This window comes from Triticum aestivum, chromosome 3D, assembly GCF_018294505.1.
Source record: "Triticum aestivum cultivar Chinese Spring chromosome 3D, IWGSC CS RefSeq v2.1, whole genome shotgun sequence".
NCBI lineage: Eukaryota > Viridiplantae > Streptophyta > Magnoliopsida > Poales > Poaceae > Triticum > Triticum aestivum.
The window spans coordinates 469,329,008-469,339,070 of NC_057802.1; positions in this window are offsets into that span (position 1 = coordinate 469,329,008).

The following is a 10,063-nucleotide window of genomic DNA, read 5'->3' on the forward strand; positions in this document are numbered from 1 at the left end:
TCCTCCGAACCATCCAGCCACATATTGATTTGTGTCCATTTATTTTCCTAACGTGCTATTTCTTCCAACTTTATCTGTTTTTTAATTATAATTTACATATTTTCCCTTTTTTTTGTTTCTTAGAAAAAGCTTAAGCATTTGTCATGATGTGTGCGATGTATTGCACACTATTTGGCAAACAAAATTGTGTGTAGTGAGTTCACCTGTCGCCCACAGCCTGTTTGGCAAATGTGTGAGATGAAGTACGCGCACTGTTTTGTTACGTAAATTGTGTGCGTTAATATTTGCGTGATTCTATTCCGAGAAATCGTGTACATATAGTTTTCACGTTAATAACAAAATGTTTGTGTGTGCTATTGCAGAATGGATAAGAACGACTGTCGGTCCACGCATCTTCTCTTTGCTGTGCAGGAAGGGCTAGGCACGGACTGTACTGGTCTGATTCCCGCCGGTGCTCGTGGGCTCCCGACCATGCCGCCCAATTTTTGCCGATCACCATGTGTCGGTGCCACAACTGCACAATGCGCGCACCAATGCCTACTTTCACGCGCATCGCCTAGGATTGCCACCCAAGCACGTCAAGCGGTTGGTCGAAAAAATAATCTAATTTCGCCCATGCTACAGAACTCCCCTTGCTCCATGTTCTCCCTCATCGAGATCGCCCCCGCCGCCGACAAAACCAATGGTTCCGCCACGCCACAACTCATCGACTTGCGGGAGGGGTTGTTGCAGATGCTTGGTGTTGCTGCCACGCTGCTCGCGCATCGAGCACGATCGGCAAGTGTTGGCGCGCCGAGGCACCTACGTCGCCCACATCGCACAGAACGCGACCGATAGGGCCAAGGCGCCAGCCGCCATTGTCGGCACAGGGGCCGTAGTGGCAGTCACCGCCTCGGACGATGACGACAATGAAGGTGCCCCTCAGCTCGAGCCGGACATGTTGTTGGCCCTCGCTTAGTCCATCTAGGATGAGCGGCGCATATCATTAGGTAGAATAAATGGTAAAGTCATGTTTTCCATCAGATGGTACGAGTTCCGCTAATCTACAAGAAAAGAACGATAGGTACAAAGATTTCTGAGCGGATGGTGAAGAAATACCAGCACAAAGCTCTCCCCGTTCTGCAAGGTGGAAAACCTTGCGCCAGAGACATGGGACATGTCTGACATGTCTGTCTTCAGGCTTTTCGCCTGGGCTACCAACCCGGACGTGATCCCGCGCTCATCGGAGCTGCTCCTCCCTGACGACGACGCGGTGAATCTCGACGCCGACCCCGACCGCGCGGAGCGCTTCGTTCAGGGCCTGGCGCGCTTCCCCGTCCGTATTCACTTGGCTGCGTGTGATGACTTCTGCCGCCCGTTGCCTCCGCCGCCACCGCCGGCGGCCTCCGATGACACCGCCTCTGCCCCTGGCTCCCCACCACTGCCGCCGAGGTGGCCCCAACATCATGACTTTCCCCCTGCTCGTTCCAACAAAGCTCGCCAGCCCCCTCGCCGTGAAGATCGTCGGCGCCCTCGCCGCCACGCGCATGCCCCACCCGCTTGCCGTGAATGGAAGGGAATCCTAGGGCCCCACCCTGCCGCTTTTTCGGTCGCTGACCGTGTACCTGCAAGGCTCGGACTTGGAGATAACCCGCCTTGGATAAAGCGGGGCCCCACGACGACCGAGCCTAGCGTGTTCCTCCGCTGGCCTCGCAGCCTTCAAACCTGCCCTGCCTTGCTGGCGATCTGTGAAGGAAATATGCCCTAGAGGCAATAATAAAGTTATTATTTTATTTCCTTATATCATGATAAATGTTTACTATTCATGCTAGAATTGTATTAACCGAAAACTTGATACATGTGTGAATACATAGACAAAACAAAGTGTCCCTAGTATGCCTCTACTAGACTAGCTCGTTAATCAAAGATGGTTAAGTTTCCTGACTATAGACAAGACCCATTCGTTAGCTTAGCATTATGGTCGTTAAGTTTTATTGCTATTGCTTTCTTCATGACTTATACATGTTCCTCTGACTATGAGATTATGCAACTCCCGAATACCGAAGGAACACCTTGTGTGCTATCAAACGTCACAACGTAACTGGGTGATTATAAAGATGCTCTACAGGTGTCTCTGAAGGTGTTTGTTGGGTTGGCATAGATCGAGATTAGGATTTGTCACTCTGTGTATCGGAGAGGTATCTCTGGGCCCTCTCGGTAATGCACATCACTATAAGCCTTGCAAGCAATGTGACTAATGAGTTAGTTGTGGGATGATGCATTACGGAATGAGTAAAGAGACTTGCCGGTAACGAGATTGAACGAGGTATGAGGATATCGACGATCGAATCTCGGGCAAGTAACATACCGATGACAAAGGGAACAACGTATGTTGTTATACGGTTTGACCGATAAAGATCTTCGTAGAATATGTAGGAGCCAATATGAGCATCCAGGTTCCGCTATTGGTTATTGACCGGAGATGTGTCTCGGTCATGTCAACATAGTTCTCGAACCCGTAGGGTCCGCACGCTTAACGTTCGATGACGATTTGTATTATGAGTTATGTGATTTGATGACCGAAGTTTGTTCGGAGTCCCGGATGAGATCACGGACATGACGAGGAGTCTCGAAATGGTCGAGAGATAAATATTCATATATTGGAAGGCTATATTCGGACACCGGAAGTGTTCCGGGTGATACCGGGCCATAGGAAGGGGTTTCAGGCAACCCCCGACAAAGATATGGGCTTAATGGGCCAAGTAAGGGAACACACCAGCCCACAAGGGGCTGGTGCGCCCCCTATAGGGCCAGCCACGTGGGGAGAAAGGGAAAGGAGAGGAGGAAAAGGAAAGTATGAAGTAGGACTCCTACTTCCTTCCCCTCGCCCCTCCTTCCTTTCCCCCTTGTCCAAATATGGTAGGGGGGTGGGGGGGGGGGGGGGGAGGGGGGATTGGACTAGGAGCCCAAGTAGGATTCGTCCTACTTGGGCGCGCCCTAGGCTGCCTCCCCCCCTCTCCCTCCTTTATATACGTGGGGAGGGCACCCCTAGAATACATATCAATTGTTCCTAGCCGTGTGCGGCGCCCCCCTCTACAGTTAACATCTCGGTCATATCGTCATAGTGTTTAGGCGAAGCCCTGCGCCGATAACTTCATCATCACCGTCACCACGTCGTCGTGCTGACGAAACTCTCCCTCGGCCTCAACTGGATCAAGAGTACGAGGGACGTCATGGAGCTGAACGTGTGTTGAACACAGAGGTGCCGTACGTTCGGTGCTAGGATCGGTCGGATTGTGAAGACGTACGACTACATCAACCGCGTTGATAAAACGCTTCCGCTTTTGGTCTACGAGGGTATGTAGACACACTCTCCCCGCTCGTTCAATGTTTCTCCTAGATAGATCTTGTATGATCGTAGGAATTTTTTTAAAATTACTGCGTTCCGCAACAATCTGAAGCCTTCGATACAGCCAACCAACGGGCTGGCTTCCCCGCCAAGCCCCGACATGCGGCTGTCCCCCACGCCCGCTGCCCAATCCGTTGAAAGAAGCGACCATCCATCCGGTCTAGATAGTGCCAGGACCAAGGAGGGCGTGCCCCTCCTGCTCACATGGAAAGCGGCCTCGGACGCCGCCCCTGACCAACCGGAAGGCAATCGTACTGGCCCCCTGCCTCGGATGCTGCTGTGCCTGAGGCCATCCCGCCCGTTGGGCCGTCCCCGGATGTCTCCTTCCGCCAACCCCTGGCCATCGCAGATCCCGAGTGGGTTCAGGACGTGGGTGACGACGAGCTCGCAGATGCGCTGCGGGCCCCCGCAACCTCCTCTGTTGCCATCGGCCAATGCGCCATGCATGACCAATCGCCGCCCGACCCTTCATGCAGCACACAACGTCAGCTGCCCCAGCCTGATAGCGTAAACCGAGGCATGCAACCCATGCATGCCGATGACAACTCCCTTGCCTCCTTTGTGGATGTGATCTCCACAAGAGCGCAGCCACTTCTGCCAGCACCAAAGCCACGCCGCAAGAGGAAGGAAGTACCTGCTAACTTCACCCCCCGACGTAGCTTCATGATAGCCAAAGCGGACATCAGCCTCAGCTCCGAGATGAAGGCGAAGAGAGTGCTGCTGCGGCGTCTGGGTATTATTGCCGATGACAACTCTCCCATCTCCAACGAGATGCTCGGGAAATATGCGCAACTGTTCGAGCGCCCGCTTGCCCTGGATGTTGTCGAGGCATTTGCTGACTTCTTCCGATGGCAGCTCCCTGCCACCTTGCCTACTACTTCCAGTGAACATCCGCATCCCCTACTCATAGAGGCGCAGGGTCTTCTCTCTTCTGTACAACGCTCCCCCCATCTTCTTCATGGAGTGTAACCCAAAAACTATTTTCTGGAACGTGAGTGGTCTTAACTCCGGTGCCAAACGTGCAGCCGTTCGCAGCGTGATCTCCGCTGCACCGAGCATTGTCTGTCTCCAAGAGACCAAACTTGCCCGTGTCTCGGACTCCATTGTGTTGGACACGCTCGCCCCCTTTTCGAGGACTACTTCTTCCTTCCAGCAAATGGCACCCAGGGCGGCATCCTACTAGCATGGCGTCGTTCCTACATCTCCCTCTCCAACCCCTACATGGGCGAGCATCATGTTACTGCGTTGGTTTCACCATTATCCGGAGATGGGCACTGGTGGCTCATCGGAGATATCGACCGCAAGAGGATGATGAAAAAATAGAATTCCTTGCTGATCTCCATGAGGTGCGAGAATCCCGTGTTGGCCCGTGGTTACTGGGTGGCGACTTCAATATGATAACCTCGGCCGCCGACAAGAACAACTCCAACCTAAATCATCGTGTCATGAGTCGATTCCGGCGCTTCATCACCAACGAGGAACTCTGCGACCTATACATGCATGGACGCTGATATACATGGTCTAGCGAGCGCGACACTCCATGTGACGCCCGGATAATTACGCTACAGTGATCCCCCGCTAATGATGCCACATCACCTCGGTTACTCTGGATAAACTCGCGTCAGTTCGAAACCCACTTCAAATTTCAAATTTAAAACAAAGGCAAACAATAAAAGTTTTCAAATATTAAAACCAAATTGTTCTGGTTGTGACAAATAATGCATAAGTAATAATGGTGAAGAAACCAACATCTTTAAAAGTGTTTGAATGTCCTAAAATAAATAAAATAGTAGCAAAAGAATTAATTGAATGCCTTTTATAATTAATAAAATGTTAAACTATTTTAATTGGAGGTTTAAACTTTTTGTAGTATAGGTAGAATTAGTGATACAAATTTAGGTAAAACTTTTGCGTTTTATATAACTAAATAAAATAAAATAGTAAAATTAAAAATAGACGAAAAGAAAAGACAAAACAACAGTAAAATAAAAGGAGAAAGACCCCCCGGCCAACTGGGCCAAAAGGCCCAGCCGACCAGCCCACTAACCTAGCCGGCCCACCCCTCTCCCTTAACTCCCCTGGGCGACCGAACCCAAACCCAACCACCCCGCACTCCTCCCCCCAAGTCTCTCTCCCCCTCCCCGATCCAGATCGGGGTCGGGGGAACGAACCCACGGCGCCCCGACCCCGTCGACGATCCCCACCGCCTCCGACGCCGCTGGACCCCGCCGTCACTGGAGCACCACCACCACCCGGACCTCGTCGCCTCCTCCCCTGCGTCGCGTCGTCCCCGACCTCCTCCCCGCGCCCCATTGCCCGTGCCCTACAACCCCTTGTGAGGCCCCCCTTCTTCTCCTCTGCCTCGCTCCCGCCGCGCACCGTACGCGCTCACGGCTGCGGCCTCGTCCCGCGCTCGCGCCTCGCTCACCCGGCTCTGCCGCACACGCGCGCCTCGCTTGCACGCCGCGCCTCGCGCCGCGCGTTGCGCCCGCGGCCACCGTGCTGCTCCTCCTGCCGCCCGCGCACCTACACGCGCTCGCTCGCGCGGCCGCACCCATAGTTGCTCTGCTCCGCCATGGCCACCCCGCATCCCGCCTCTACTCCTCGCGCTGACGCGCACACATGACACTGCCGCCCGGTCCCAAGGCCGCCCGTGGCCGTACTCCGGCATCTCCCCCTGCTCCTGCCGCCTTCACCTCTTGCTCCCCTGCCGCGCCTCGTCGTTCGCTCGCCGTCGCCGGCACCTCCGACCGCATCGTCCCGCTGCTCCTCACCCGCATCGCCACCACCGTGCCCGTGGCCGCGCCGCCCGGGCCTCGCCTCCGTCGCCCCTACTCCCACTCCACCACGCGCCGCCCTGCCGACGCAGTCCAGCGCCGCCCTGCGCCGCTGCTGCCCGCCGGCGAGCGCGCGCCCCGGCTCACCGTGCCTCCCCCCCCCCGGTTGGTCGCGCCTGAGGCAGCGGACGGGCGCCCGCTGCGCCAGATCGGGTTGCGCCCGCTAGCGCCCGAACCCACTAAGGCCCCTAGGGCCAATGGCATGTGGGGCCCAACCCCCTGGAACATTGTAAAAAAATATAAATAATAAAAATAATAATTAATTAACTTAATTAATCTAGTTTAGTTAAACTTAATTAACCATGCTTAATTAAACCCTAATTAACTTGACTAGTCAATGACATGCGGGACCCACACGTTAGTTTGACCGAGTCAACACCTCTGTTAAGTGCTGACGTCATGCTGATGCAATAATGTTATTTTCGAATTAATTTAATAATAATAATTTAAAAATTGATTTAACTTTGAAAATTAATATAAAATAATCCGTAACTCGGATGGAAAAACTTTATACATGAAAGTTGCTCGAAACGACGAGACGAATCCGAATACGCAGCCCGTTCGTCCGCCACATGTCCCTAGCATAGAGAACATGCAACTTTCCACCTCCAGTTCATCTGTCTGAAAACGCGAAACACCTGGAATACTTTCCCGGATGTTTCCCCCCTTGGTCGGTATCACCTCCTACCGCGTTAGGGCACACCTGGCACCGTTACTTGTCATGTCATGCATTGATATGCATCTATTTGCATTGTATTAATTGTTTCTTCCCCCTCTTCTCTCCGGTAGACTACGAGACTGACGCCGCCGCTGCTGCCCCGATCGACTACGTTGTTGACAACCCCTCCTTGCCAGAGCAACCAGGCAAGCCCCCCTCGCCCCTTGATCACTAGACATCGCCTATTCCTTCCCTCTACTGCTTGCATTAGAGTAGTGTAGCATGTTACTGTTTTCGGTTAATCCTAGTCTATTGCATAGCCTGTCATTGTTGCTACAGTTGTTAATACCTTACCTGCAATCCTAAATGCTTAGTATAGGATGCTAGTTTATCATCTGTGGCCCTACAATTCTTGTCCGTCTGCCATGCTATACTATCGGGCCGTGATCACTCGGGAGGTGATACGGATATATACTATACATACATACATACTATTCAGGTGGTGACTAAAGTCGGGTCGGCTCGTAGAGTACCCGCGAGTGATTCACGGATTGGGGGTTGAAAGGACATTTGTCCCGACAGCCCTCTGTGTGGATCTTTGTGGCAGAGCGACAGGGCAGGTTGAGACCACCTAGGTGAGAGGTGGGCCTGGTCCTGGTCGGCGTCCGCGGTTACTTCATAATAACACGCTTAACGAGATCTTGGTATTTGATCTGAGTTGGGTCGTTGACCTTATACGCACTAACCGCCACATGGGACAAGATATGGGCAACCGGCAACGTGGAATCAGACGAAGCTCTTTTTGACGTCAGCGACTGAGCGGCGCGCGCCGGATTCGACCGTAAGCCTGCGCTTGTATTAAGGGGGCTAGGTCTGCTTCCAACCACGTACGCAACATGCAGGTGTGCAATGGGCGATGGGCCCAGACCCCTGCGCGCTTAGGATTTAGACCAGCGTGCTGACCTCTCTGTTGAGTCTGGGTGGGGCTGCGACATGTTGATCTCCCGAGGCCGGACATGACCCAAGAAAGTGTGCCCAGCCAGAGGTATTGAGTGTGTCGGGTAATGTGGTGCACCCCTACAGGGAAGTTGATCTATTCGAATAGCCGTGTCCATGGTAACAGGACGACCCGGAGTTGTACTTCGACCTTATGACAACTAGAACCAGATACTTAATAAAACACACCCTTTCAAGTGCCAGATACAACCCGGTGATCGCTCTCTCACAGGGCGACGAGGAGAGGATCGCCGGGTAGGAATTATGCTATGCGATGATACTTGGCGAAGTTACCATCTACTCTCTTCTACATGCTGCAAGATGGAGGCTGCCAGAAGCGTAGTCTTCGACAGGACTAGCTATCCCCCTCTTATTCTGGCATTTTGCAGTTCAGTCCACCAATATTGCCCCTTTACACATATACCCATGCATATGTAGTGTAGATCCTTGCTTGCGAGTACTCTGGATGAGTACTCACGGTTGCTTTGCTCCCTCTTTTCCCCTTTTCCTCTTGTTCTCGGACGTCGCAACCAGATGTTGGAGCCCAGGAGCCAGACGCCACCGTGGACGATGACCGCTACTACACCGAGGATGCCTACTACTACGTGCAGGCCGCCGACGACCAGGAGTAGTTTAGGAGGATCCCAGGCAGGAGTGAGGGAGTCCTGGGTTAGGGGGTCCTCGGACAGCCAGACTATATCCTTTGGCCGGACTGTTGGACTATGAAGATACAAGATTGAAGACTTCGTCCCGTGTTCGGATGGGACTCTCCTTGGCGTGGAAGGCAAGCTTGTCAATTCGGATATAGATCTCCTCCCTTGTAACCGACTCTGTGTAACCCTATCTCCCTCCGGTGTCTATATAAACCGGAGGGTTTAGTCCGTAGGACAACAACAATCATAATCATAGGCTAGCTTCTAGGGTTTAGCCTACATGATCTCGTGGTAGATCAACTCTTGTAATACTCATATCATCAAGATCAATCAAGCAGGAAGTAGGGTATTACCTCCATCGAGAGGGCCCGAACCTGGGTAAACATTGTGTCCCCCGCCTCCTGTTACCATCTGCCTTAGACGCACAGTTCGGGACCCCCTACCTGAGATCCGCCGGTTTTGACACCGACATTGGTGCTTTCATTGAGAGTTCCACTGTGTCGTCATCATAAGGCTTGATGGCTCGTCTCGTTGTCAAGGACAACATCACCTCTGGGGGAGCCCTGGCTGTAGGCCAAACTCTCCGACTAGGCGGCTTCGTCATGACCGCTCGCTCGGCCATTGCGCCGACGATGACTTCTCGGGTCATCGAAAAGAGCCTCCACGTCGGCTCGGAATTCGCCGAGCAGATGGATCCAATGGAGCTCTCTTCCTTGAACGAGCTCTTGGATCGCATCGCCGCCTTGGGAGTCGCCACGGACTATGATCGGATCGGGCTTAAACCCGACCAAAGGGAGATTAACTCTCCGCCGGTCACCCATCAGATAGCGGTGGTGGAGGAGCAACGCAGTAATTCTTCCTCTATCTTGAGGACAAACTATGTCCGGATTCCCGATCTCTCCGAGCCGGATACCCGTCTACGGGAGGACGTGGCCCAAGCTTTGAACCTAGAATCAGACAGCGGGCCAAACCTATTGGGCAACATCCCGGAGCCCGAACTTCCAAGATCGGAAACTCCTCCGCCCCTGGGTCTCAGATCGGGTCAGGGTTCGGACTTAAATCCACCCACCCACCCAGATACAAGCGATCTTTCCCACATTAGACAAGAGCTCCAAGAGACAGTACATCACTATTGGGCTAGATTCCTCCTTGTAATGAACAAGGTCAAGGACTGTCGCGAGGAAGACGCAATTTTATTCTTTTGCAATAATTGCATGGACAAGGGAATCCTCAACGCCATAAGTCGCCGTGACATAGCACACTTCGCTGACTTGGCGGCCATAGTACAGAAGTACTGTGCGATGGAAAGCGCCTGGAAAACCCAAACAAAATTCTGGGATCCTCCAGCTCTCACTAAACCCCCCGTCCGAACTAAAAGGGTGTACTCTCGTAAGTCACCCGATCCAATTACAAAGAAACAAAAGCCCACTACAGGGCGTGAAACCGTATTGGAGGGATGGCTCAATGGGCCATGCAAAATTCACAATACAGCTGATACCATGCCAACACATAGCCTTAGAGCATGTTGGGT